Below are 13,037 nucleotides of genomic sequence, written 5' to 3'. Positions count from 1 at the left end.
AAGAGCATTGAGAAGAGACTGAAGAACCAGTCCATGCAAAGAACCTCATATCTTTGTAAGCAAGAGATCAAGTCATTCGTTTCCTTAGGCCTGAATGTATAACCGGTTCTTCCTCCAAATGGTTGTGACAGTACCCTCCTTTAGACCTCTGAGCCCCTGCCCTGGGCCTCTCTCAAGATCCTTCTATCACTTCCCTTTGTATCACAGTAGTTTGTGCATGCACGGTGCCCCTCCCCCTCCCCCTCATCCTTGGCAGTTTAGGAACCAAGCCCAGGGATAGTACCAATCTTTGTATCCCGGCACTTACCAAACATCTGCTCTCCTACCCAAACCAATGCTCTGCACAGGTCAGAGAGTTAGCATGGACCTCCAATTCTTCCTTATTTTATTATTACTATGCATACAAGCACTCATGGAGGGTCCAGCCTTGGTAAAAGGGGACTAAAGCAGGACTCTCCTGGCTCACATAATCCTGTTTTCCCCTGGACCTTTGTATGGGCCACTCCTTTCGTGGAACTCTTTCTCTATTACCCATCACCTGGTCCACCTCAACTCTACCCCCTGATCAGAGTTTTCTGACCAAATTCTGCTACAGTATTCTGTGTTTCCCTTTCACTGAGTGCCAGGTACTGGCAGACTGAGCCTGAGTCACTGTGCACAGCCTGGTACCATGCACATTTCACTCACAGATGTCAACAATTACCTCTTGAACACCAAGTGCTAGAGCTAGAGCCTGGTGTTACCCTGATAAATAAAGGCTCCCTTGTGGTGTTCAACTTCCACGATGGCTCCCAGTGATCTTCACCTCTTGGTGTCTATGTCCTTATATGGTTTCCTTGTTCCTGAAGGGATGGGTATATGACTCATAGAATGAGGAAGAAATTGTGACCGTGCAACTACCCAGTTGTGTGACACAGGGCTTGATGATAAAGGCATTGTGAGATGTCTGTTGAGATGCCTGTTGAGTTGTCCAGTGTAAGGCAGCCCCATCAAAGGTCCACACAAAAAGAACCTGGCTTGGCGGTAACCACCAGCCAGGTGGGCAAGCCCCCTTGAAAATGGATCCTACAGGAACCATCAAGCTAGAAGCTGAGGTACAACCTCATGAGAGACTCTTAAACTAGAACTGCCCAACAGAACTACTTACTCCTTAGGTCCTGAACTACAAATTCTTTGGCTGTTGCTGCCTCAAACTAAATGTTGGGGTAATTTGTTACACAGCAAGAAGTAACTGCTGCAAGGCGATGGCTATGGATTTTATGTTCTAGGGAAGAGAAGTAGGATGAATAGGCTTTACTTGTTCACTTACTCAACCAATCCCACCAGGTTCTGAGTGCTGAGAGAAGCAAGTAGACTAAGGCTCTCGCGATGCGTGGGCTCTAGGGGATAAATAAGCCATTTCCATGGGGTCACAAAGTGCTAAAAGGAAATGGAGGAAGTTGGTTGAAAGAGAAGAGAGTTACACTTCAGAATGCTTATTTCATACGAAGCACTTCTATCATCATCCCAATTCATACTATAAAACCTTCTGAAGTTGGTAGTTTATTTTCATTTTACAGATGAGAAAATTGAAGGCCAGAAAAGCTAAATGAAACAGCCAATGTCACATGGTTGGGACTTAACTCAGCCAGACTCCGTGTAACTGAGTCCACTCGGACAAAGCCAGAGTTCTTTGCGTTGTACAGATGGATCATCTGCACCTTAATTTTAGGCCACACACTGGGGCTCTACCTGTACGAGGAATAGCTCCTCGTAGCGCAATATTCAGAAGGGACATAAATGACCCTCTGAAGGGGCAGGATCCAGCCCCCTACCCACCTAGGGAAAAGGAATTTCACAGGCTAGCCTACATCTCATCTCCACTCTCTCTAACGCTGGAAAATACTTGGGTGAATGTGGATACACCTGTGGATGCACCAAGCCCCCCTCGGCTTCGGCAGACCAGTGCTCATTCTATCAGGTCTCCGCCATTCACTTCCCTCTGCCTCTCTCCTTGGCTCTCTTGGCTCTGGGTGGAAGGAGCTACCGAGTTTCTAGCCAAGCTCATCTCGCCACGCCTCCTTATTTCCTGTGTGTAAACCACTAGATGGAGATATATAAATACTTACTGGCTGCCTACAGTGCACTGGGGACCGGTCTGCATGCTTTATGGTATGATTTTATGGAATCTTCACACCAACCCAGTATGGAGGATTCATTGGTTTTCTCTTTGAGGTTAAGACTCAAGGTCACTGCATTACCAGTTGGGAGAACTGTGATTCAAACGTACATCTTTTTAAATCTAGACTGGAAAAACCTTTGAAGATGGTCGATGTCCAAGACCATCTTATCCATTTCTTTGTTTGTGAGCAGGACTGAAGTCTGATTATCTCCAAAAGGTTGTAACTAAACATCTTAAACCAGTGCTAGACAAAAGGGAGAAGGATACCTAGCATCATCCCTTAAATAACCCATCACAGAGCAAACAGGTTTTGTAGGGTTAACCCATTAATTCGTAACCCAGATCATTTATTATTAAACAAACATTTACTACTATTTATTTATTGCCTACTATGTGTTAAGTCCTGTGCTATGATAAACTTGGCAGCGATTATCACAAAGTATGGAGAGAGCACCAAACAGAATGGCAAGTCAGGGATGCCCACCAAAAGATGCTGAACTGAACTATGAACGGTGGAGGCATAGCGGGGCATCCAGAAGAGCAAGTATCAAGCCCAGGGGTATGTCTGAGAAGAGAGGTTTTAGCATAGTGCTGGAGCTTCTAAGAGATGTTGGCAAGGGGTAACCAGGAGATTGAGATGAGCAGGGGCCAGATCCCATGTCAAGGGGAGGGAAAATTTGGTGTCAAGGAGAGGAATTTGCTCTCTGTTTTGGAAAACAATGTGGTATAACTTAAGGGGGTTAGGCAAGGCACTGACATAATTAGATTTGCATAAAAGGCCAATTAGGAGGCTATTACAATGGTTGGGCAAGAGATGATGCGAAAGGAAGAGAGAGAGGTAGAGGAGGTTCGTGGAAGAGGTTTACAAGGATACTAGTCAAGAGTTCATAAGTGTTTGGGTGTTGTATCTGGTGTGGGGGGGGAGCGCAGGGGGAAGGTAAAGTAGAAAGGTGCATTGGCTGATTCATCTGGGTTCCTGGTTTGGGTACCTGGGTGGATGGTAGTACTGTGAATTGTAATTGGAATTGGGTGTAATGGAGCAATCATGATATGTTAATTTCCTCAGGCTCTTTAAAGGGGGTGGCCTTAACTTCAGATGAGTAAGTGAAGTCTCAAGGTGACAGAGTTGCTCAAAGTCACAGAGGCCAAATAGTGTCAGGAGGGGGACTTTAAACGGAGATCTTGTAATTCTGAATCTCCCTCTTCTCATTATCTACGCAGATTTGTTTTGTGAGGAACCTAACAAGGAAACTCAGGACACAGAAAACCTTTACCTACGTTAGCCCATCATTTTTGCGTTCATTCATTTATTCCTTTCCTTAAGCCAGCCTGCTATTTTTATATTCATTCAGCAAGATTTATCAAGCCACTTCTATGCGCTGTGCATGTGGAGATGTATTGGTGAACTGATAGGCAATGCTAGGCCCACACCAAGTCTCCAGTCTGCTGAGGGAGGCAGGCAACAGACAAATGCAGATATTCAGGTTGGAGAAGCGAACATGTGAGTGCAGTTTTGGTGATGGTGGTCAAGTCAGCCTCTTCTATGACATGGTAACTGATCAAAACCAGTGATGAAAAAAAAATTCAGTCAGAGGTCTGGAGGGGGAAAAAAACGAGTTCCCAGAAGAGGAAACTTCAAATGCGAAGTCCCCAGATAGGAAACAGTTATATCTAAAGAACCCTAAAAAAAAAAGCGCCAGTGTTCCAAGAAAAGAGTAAAGTGGTGCTTGTGTGTATGTGGTGTGGGAGGAAAGTGAAAAGAGATTAAATGAGAGACAGACTAATTTGATGCCAGAAGCTGTAGAGTTTATACAGGTAACTGCCTTTGTGGTAAACATTTTTTCTTGTGTGAACTTATCCTGGGTTTGTCCTCAGCTGTGACATGTGTGTTCACATCACTGCTTATTTTCTACTTCTAATTCTCGGGTTTTCATTGTTGACTTGTGTGAGTTATTTGCATAGTCTAGACACAAGCTCTCAGTCAGCGGTGTGACTCATAAATATTTTCCCTTATTCCGCAGCTCACTTTTTCATTCCCCCACCCCCACCCCGGGACCCTTTAATTGAGCAAAAGGTTCATTTTGTTGAGTTCCAACTCAATTTTTCCCTTTATGGATTGTGCCTTTGGATTCTGAAGCCCTTTGCTCAGTCTGGCAGTAGGGTCTCTTCTTGTGGCCTCTTGGATTTGTAGGTAAGCTGTGGCTACAGCAACATAGGGCAGCAAGGTAGCGTCAAAGACTCTTTGGAGACTTGAAGATGGTGGCAAAAGAAAGAGGCTTCAAGGCATATTCTGCTCACTGAAAGAGAGTCTATGAGGCAGAAGACTGTCCTCCTTCTAGCCAAGTTTCCTGGGCAGAATAGATCTTGGCAATATGAGTAGAAGCTGAGGTCTTCTCTCTTCCCTGAGTATTCTCAAACCCAGAAAGAACTGTCTAGCTCTTGTATTCATTCAGAGCTGCATGTTAACTGTAGGACTACAACTTAAATCTGATAACAGTTCTGTGAGGAAGGCATTGTACTGTTATCCCCTTTTACAGAAGATACCACTGAGGCCTAGAGAAGGGCTAGGATTAAACACAAATCTCACCGTATTTGAGAATGAATGCTCTTTTCTCTACCAGTTAACTCAGAATTCACACTACCAATTACTACCTGTGGTTAGTGGTTCTGAGAGGAATGTCCACAGAGCCCTAGGCATCTGCCTATAAGATATTTTTTTGTCAAAGGAGTCTCTAAGGCTGAAACAATCTCCCTAATAACTGGAAAACATGATTTGCCCATTGGTTGTATTGCAATTTTACTGATGATGTGAAAGCACAGGTGAGGGAGACTATGTCAGCATGTACCAAGGCTGTGGCACCAACCCGTATCAGTTGCCGAGGCATTCTTCACCTCCCACACCCCTCACTGGGAAAGATCAGCCAGCATTGCACTAATGAGTAAATAAATAAGAAGTACTCGAAAGGCATTTCTTGAAATGCTGGCTATCTTAGAAGAAGAAAAAAGGTGCTTTTGCAATTATTTGAGTTGCCAGTTAAACTATCCTCTTCTTCTCACACCACCCCCATGTATTTTACTTGTGAGGTTGGCTAACAAACTACAGTTATTCCAGTGTGAGTATTTGTCAGATGTTTTCTTCGCAAATGAGCAAAGTGAACCTGTCACATCAAGGAAAGCAAGTGATAGAGTTTGTTGCCAATAACAACCTGTGAGCTTTCAAATGAGCATTGCAAACTTTGAGGAGGAAAAATTCATTCGCCACTCTATGCTTGGCAGCTTTCCAATATGTCTAGATGTTTCTTATTATATCAGTGGTAATGCTATAAAATAAAGTGTTTTTCTTTCCTACTGCATAAAGAAGTATGCTTGTACATAGAAAGATGAATATGCTAGATAGTTCAGTAAGTGGAGTGAACAAGTCCTTGATGGTTTAAATTAACTGGGGTGAAAGGCTAACATGAGTCAACAAGTTGTGATATAACCAAATATGAACATGTTATTCATACAGATTCAAATTTCTCTTCACCAGTAATCTTTAGGAAACTTCCACATACCGAATTTTGTGTAGTATCAGAAGAAATTGTCCATGATTATCTGAAGAGGCTACTAAAATACCTCCTCTCTTTCTCAACAACATAGCTATGGAAAGCTGGACAAGTATTTCAACTAAAGGAACATGTTAGATTGGATAAAAACATAGAGGTAGACTGAAGAATTTAGCCATCTTCTATTAAGCCAGGTATTACAGAGGTGAAGAGGTAAAAGATGGCCAGTCTATACATTCCTTATTTTAATTTTTAAATATGCAAATATGCATTTAAAATTTTGTCTTACTGTCTATACTATTGTAAAGATTGATAGGCACAACCCATATAAACAAAAGCTCTTTGAGGTCCTCCATAATGGTGCCTTCAGCCATTCAAGTCTATTAGCCTCTGTGACCCAGGCTGCTTTAGCATCACTTTTCCAATTATTCTCCCACCTCAGGCTTCAATAGGACTGAAGTAAGGGACTTTACTTCCGATGATGGCTGAACCAGCCCCCCGGAATCCAGAGTTCTGAGAGTGGCACACATCTTTTCCATCTCCTTTTCCTTCTTTCCTTCCTAATGGGTCATAAAGCAAGCCAACCTTGGTGCTTAGTCTCAGCCTTACTTTTAGCCAACAAGAGGTCTCCACACAAATCTCTTAGTTATTGAGTTTTCAGATAGTAATAATAATCATAATAAGTAAAAATAATAGTGCCTTGTCTTTCCTTACCACGACTGTTTTGAGGATTAAGTAATGTCATAAAGATGGGATTTGTAAAGTGACTTGCCATCACTTTCCCCCAAAAAAGAAGTTCAACCATATTTATGGCTATTCATTTAACATTTTTTCCCCAAAAAACACAGTGCATTGAGGCCTTGAAGGTAAAAGTAATAATGCAGTTAGGGTCTTCCCAGAGCTCTCAGCCTACGGCAGATGACAAAGATGAAGAAGCAATTACACACAGCTGTGGGGTACTAGATCTTATTACTCTTAACTCATATTCTCCACCACCACCACCGCCTCCCCCCCTCCCCCACCAAGAACACAGTCATATCTCTTGCTGGCTTGTGACTCCCTTTCTCCTTTAGTAACTTGGCTTTGTTGCCTCTGTGCTTCCATGAAAGGATGACACAGAAGAATTTGAGGAAAAGGTCTAAGTATCTTGTCAATAGTTTGTCCTTGAGGAGACTTAAGGTCTGGAAATTACAAGGTGACACAGAGGAAAGCTTCACTCTCCTCTCAGCCTGAAAAGGGGCACCCTAAAGGGAAATGTCAGTAGGACCAGGAGGGACTAAGATGAAGTTTCCCAACCTACAGGAATCACTTAGAGAAGAGTCATTCAGAGTTGGTATTCAAAGGCCTACCTGGCTCCCATTCCTGCAAACCCCAGGGCTAGGTGATTCCCTGCAGATTTGGTTAGTATCTGCATCACAAGCCATGCAATATCTTTGTGGCAGTGGGTATTCTATACCCGTAGCCTGTGCCAAAGAGCTATATTGCATGGCCTTCTCTATACCCTCTGACCTGCTCATCAGCAACTGGTATACTGTCCTCAGTCAGCTGAACTGATGCTCATGTACATAACACGATGTGGTACCTCACATTCTGATGAATCAATAACCTCCTTTTAATGTCCAAGTCCCTGAGTAGTTAAAAGAGTGGACTAAGAAGCCTCACAGTCTTTGGTTAGATGATACTAAGTGGAACCAACCTTAAAATCTCCCTATTTTCAATGAGGCACAAACAAGAGCAGAAACAAGAACAGGGAGCAGCAAGAAGATAGAGGAAGTGACTTCTTCCAGGTCTTCCTGGGCAGGACCAAGTAGGAAAGCAGAATGAATGGGTCAGGAAGGCTTCAGAGAAGTGGCATTCAGGTGTAAGTGAAAATGCTAATCTGTACAGCCTGTTTAATCTAGGAAGAAGAGGCGGTCTCCTGGGAAAGAGGAATATATGGAGAAGGTACTACTAAGAAGTAGTAGCTGGATGGAGACCCAGCAGACACCAGGTCTTCTTTAGAAAATGTTGCATGGTTCTTTTCAGAGCATGGATATTGCCTACAGCAGGAAAGCTGCAGCTTAGATGAGGTCTTCATCTGGGTCAGGCATTGTGCTAAGTACTTTTGTCCATTAGCCCATTTCATCCCATGATTTGGTATTTTGATCCCCAAGTTAGAGGTAAGAAGATTGAGGCTCAACTTCCTACAGCTAGTTTAATGGTAGAAATAAGACTGGAACCTATGTTTATAGCCTCTTGATTTCCAGCTTGTATGGAAATCAATTAGGATTCAGTTGGGTAATTAAAGAATACAGGCTGGAAAGTAACAATAATGAAGAGGAAAGCCCCCAGTTGTCTGAGGGCTGTTCCCTCTCAGGTTCCTGAGTATCTACTAACAAGTCTTATTAATCTCCCTTCAATTTTTATCGCAAGCTTTTCTCCTTCTCTAAGTCTCCACCCTACCATATAATTAATCTAAGCCACTACCATCTCCTAGTGGAACCAAGCATGAAGCTCAACCCTGAAAACAAGTACTCAACAGAAGAAATGTGGTCCCTGTGTTCATGTTCCTTACCTCAGTGTCTACTAATTTCCCATCAAAATCCACTTTCCCTTCAGCTATCACAATAGAAGCTCTAGATTTTAGCTGAATACATTAAAGCCCAGAATGAAGACTACAGCAGCATGTGGTCATGTGACCAGTTCTTGACCAATCAGATATGAGTAGAAGTGAGAGGAGCAATTTGGGGTTCTAACCCTAAAAGGGAAAGTGTACGGCTCTTACCTTCCATCCCTTCCACTGGCAGGAAGGCAATCTATCTCAGACTGTATAAATTAGACAACATACTAAAGATGTCAGAACAAGTTACTATGGACAGAACTACCATGCCATACCAAGTCCCATGCTTCCCATGAAAAGAAAAAACTTCCATTTCTTTTGGAATTTCTCTTAAACATAGGGTCTCTTAAACATAAGTATAAAAAAAAAGGAGCATCTAAGATTCTGTGGTCAATGACAGAAATCCAAGAAGGGCCCTGCAGCAGAACTCCTCTGTACCAACCTCCAATAGTTCTGTCTCACAGTCATCTCCACCAATGAAAGCTGTAGCTTACTTCCCCCAGAAACTAGACCTGAGGCAGTACATGAAATGCAGATGCCTTTTGAAGAGGGTCAGGTGCTCTAGAAAGTTCTAGAGGACAGATGCAAATTTACTTCCAAGAAGGGTCATCCAGACTCTAGCCAGAGCAGCTGAAGCTGCTGTTGAGTTCCAGGAGCAGGTGTGAGCCCTGGGCAGGGGGAGGTGGCTCAGGGCGGAACAACAGAACAGCCCAGAATGGGTCAGGAGTTCAGAGCCATTCCGGTGTGCAAATTGACGCTCCCAGGTTTTAGATGTGACCCTCTTGGATGCCCAGGGATACTTTTTTGAAGGGGGCTTGATGAATGCACGTGGCTTGTGAGTTCCCCACTGTTTTGTAGATGTGTGGTAGACGCAGGTTCTCACCTCATCTTTACACACTGAGTTCATGATGCCAGGTATCATCTCCATGTTACAAATGAAGACCCAGGCTGGAAAGGACAAGATAATTGTCCCACGTGACTCAAGAGGAGGAAGCTAGGCTTGAGGGGGATGAAGCAAATGCAGGGTTGTCTGAACTCCTGAGTTACCATTTACCTGTTTGGAGGACCACTTCTGCAGAGGATAGTAATGCGGTGGTCTGGCAAACAAAGAGCACCCATGGTTACACTCATCTTGGCAAATCAATGATTTGCAACACACAATAGACTTTGTCATTGGTCATTATCTCTCTAACTTATTCTTTCATTTACTTCTTGCCTGACACCGAATGGTATTTGAATTTTAATCGGACTTCCATCATAGAAAAGCTTCGTTTACCTCCAGAATCCAAGTCCCCTTTCTTCTAGTTTATTATTAGTCCCTTGACATGACTATAGAGCTCAGTAAATTAGGAATTTGGAGCCCAACAATTTCTCTTAATATTTTAGAGATCCAAATATATCTAAAATATGTCAATCACTCTCCTATCAAGGAAGGTAACACATATAGACAAGGACCTAGCTTCATGAGCTCGCCATTAGGTTCTGACCTGACAAGGCAATCAGTACCAATCCAGTCTTTCCTGGGAGTTCATTAGCAACAGGTAGAAGTTACATTTTCCAGCGCTGCAACACAGCAGCAAGGCAGCTGGCATGCATTGGTGTGCGCAGCACTTACAGAAGATGCTCAGGAGCATGGGGCTCTGTCTGAGAATTCCTCCTACTTCACCTTCCCACATTTTGTCAAACTTGCTAGGTCTGTGATACCCAAACACTTGACACTCGCCTCTCGATTTCCTGTCATGCACACACACTCTCTCTCTTTCTCTCTCTCTCTTGAAGTATAACCAGACACAGACATCAAGCCCATCCCTTCTCTTGCAAAGGATTGGCCTCTGAACCCCTGGAGCTTCAGGAACCACTTTCTGCAGACTTGCCATCGAAGGCAGCTACCTCTAGTTCACAAGACAGTTAAAAGACTCAGTTCTGCTGTGACAAGTTGGAGGGACAAGGAAATTATTTTCCCACTCTCAAAAGAACCATATTGTGTTAACTACTTTTTGTTTTTTAGATGAGAGCAAATGTTTTACTTAAAAAAAAAAACCACGATAAATGGCAGTTCTAATGGAAAGCTATAATTAGAGATTTTACGTTCCGTGGTGAGATTGGGATGGGGAGTCACTATGAAGAAAGACAGCTCCCCTAGATAGTTGGGGACAAAGAGGAATGAGTTCATTATTAATCCAAGTCTCACCCTTTGAAAAATAAGGGGCTGGGAAGGTGGCTCAGTGGGAGAGCGCTTGCCTTGCATGCCTGAGGCCCTGGGTTCAATTCCTCAGCACCACATAAGCAAAAAGAAAAAAGCTGGAAGTGGTGCTATGGCTCAAGTGGTAGAGTGCTAGCCTTGAGCTGAAGAGCTGAGGGACAGCGCCCAGGCCCAGAGTTCAGGCTCCACGACCGGACCCGAAAAAAAAAAAAGAAAAATAATTCATGCTTCTATGAAACAGGCAATTCATAATTCATCGTATTCAGACAATAAAGCCAAGGAAACACCATTTGCCTGGGGTCATGCTCTCGTTGCCTCTGAACAAACGGATTCTGAACATAACTTTTCTTTTCATAAGGATGGAATTCTTTTTAAAATGTCATAAGCAAAAAACAAACAAACCCAGAAACAACAAAACTAAACCCTTAAACTAAACGAAACCAAGATCCATCTCCCCTCCCCCGTGAAATCCTCTTCTCAAACAAGATTCCTCCGATTGTTTTTTTCTTTTTTCTTTTTTCTCATTTTGATTTGTTCTCTGCTTCCTCATCATCAGATTCAACTTGGACAAACATGATTTGTGGCTGAGTCTTGGAATATGCTGGAGAAATCCAGAAGAAGCTATCTTTTACTGCTTTGTCATGACATGGAATGGCTTCATTACTGCCATCAGTCTTTTTCACAGCAACGTGTTGTCCCCCCCCCCCATATGACCTCTTCCTTCTATGGAAGGCCCAGGTTTGGGCAATTTCAGGGAGTCCAATCGATCCTTCTCCAGTAGGTAAGACAAAGTCCCTTGTTGGGGCTCCTGGTAAATAGGAAAGACATGACAGTGTATGTGTGTGTGTGTGGAGGGGGGGTTGGAGGTATTGGAGCCGTCTGCTGGGTCTTAACCACACGTAATTTGAGTGCCCTCTGACTTGTTGGGAGGTCAATCCAGTCCTGTTTCAACCATGATTTGGTTCCGCTTTGGATGCTGCAGGCAGCTGACCACCTTTGCATCTGTGATGTCCACTTCATGCACCTTTTGGAAAGACTATTCCCAAAGAACAGAGGCAGTAGGGATGTCAGTTTCTCAATGGAAACAGCAGTCAGTCACCTGGAAGATGGTGAGAAGACCTAGGGGTGAAAAAGGGTGGCTTCTTGTCAGATGTCCCCTAACTTTAATGTGTCATTATGTCCTTGCTTTTCAAGGACATTACCGTCTGGAAAACACAAAAACAAAAACAAGCCACACAGTGGAATGTCTGTGCTCAGGTCAGTCTGCTTAGAGTAGAATTTAGGATCAAGAATCAAAATTTCATCCTAGATCTGCATGCTTTTGTTCTGGCAGGCCACTGCCAGAAGGTGTCCATCTCTGCATGAATGTAGTGGGGATGACATCATTTTTTTAAACTTTGTATGTCCTTGTTTCCTTGCTTTAAATACTTTGCTGCCTGTTGGATTTTCATCTTCCTATGTCCTCATAATCCTACCGTTTCTGGGTCGTATCAGCGGGATACAGGCAGCTTCCCCCCAAAGCAACTGAAATTGAATGTGAATTCAGCCATTAATTCTTTGCTTTATAAAGGCTCACTTCACTCAAGCAAGTCTTAAGTTCTCCCTTTACTTTGGGATGGCATGAGCCAGTCTGAAGCATTGCTATGTGACCTGCCATTTATAAAACATAGCATCCAAGCAGAGAATACACATTCCTTTACAAGTACACACAAGACGAAAAGAGACGTCATACTGGATCCAAAGGTCAAGACCAAGGTCCAGTGGGTTTATTGGTAGACTCTGTTTATAGCAGGCTCACTTCCTGATCTTCTCTTATACCCTGAGCTCTGGTGAACTTACTATTATTTGAAGCCCTAACCCTGCTTGCCTGCATCTGTTTTGAATTTCCTCTTCCCTTCTGTGTTATTATAACCTGCCTGTGAGTAGCCGACAAGAACAATTACCAACGTTCTCTGTTTCCTCTCACACCCTGATATAATTCATTTACCTTCTTCTTAAGTTTTCTTTTCCTCACCATCAAGCCAGATGCTCTAATAAAAAAAAAAAGAAGAAGGAAAGAGAGCAGCTTTGGGCTTTATTTAAAAAAAAAAAGACAAAACGCAATCAACCAACACACAAGGCGATCTGTTCATTAATTTGTTTGTTCTGTTAAGAATCTATTAAGAGGCTACTGTGGAATTGAACTGTCTGCCAGCTACAGGAAGTAGATGCAGAGCAAGCTGCTGTTGCTGTCCCTCAGGAAACTCACAGCCTAGTGGCACATGGAGAGAGACAAACCCACAGTCCAGGTATCACTACAGGCATTTCATTGTCAGTAGGCCTGACCATGACTGTTAAAAAGTAGGGAAAGGAAGGCATGATTTCTGTTGTTTTGGCAGAGGTTTTTAAGGTGTCCTGCCTTAATGACTGCTAAAGATAAAGGCAGGCTTTCATTGGATGGTCCTTACTCCAAAGACCATGTGGCTTTTGCCCTAACGATATGGGGGGGGACCTGAACTCTGGGCCTGGGCACTGTCCCTCAGCTCTTCA

This window comes from Dipodomys ordii, unplaced genomic scaffold (genome assembly GCF_000151885.1).
Source record: "Dipodomys ordii isolate 6190 unplaced genomic scaffold, Dord_2.0 Scaffold82, whole genome shotgun sequence".
Classification (NCBI taxonomy): Eukaryota; Metazoa; Chordata; class Mammalia; order Rodentia; family Heteromyidae; genus Dipodomys; species Dipodomys ordii.
Note: the sequence above shows the minus strand (reverse complement) of the source record.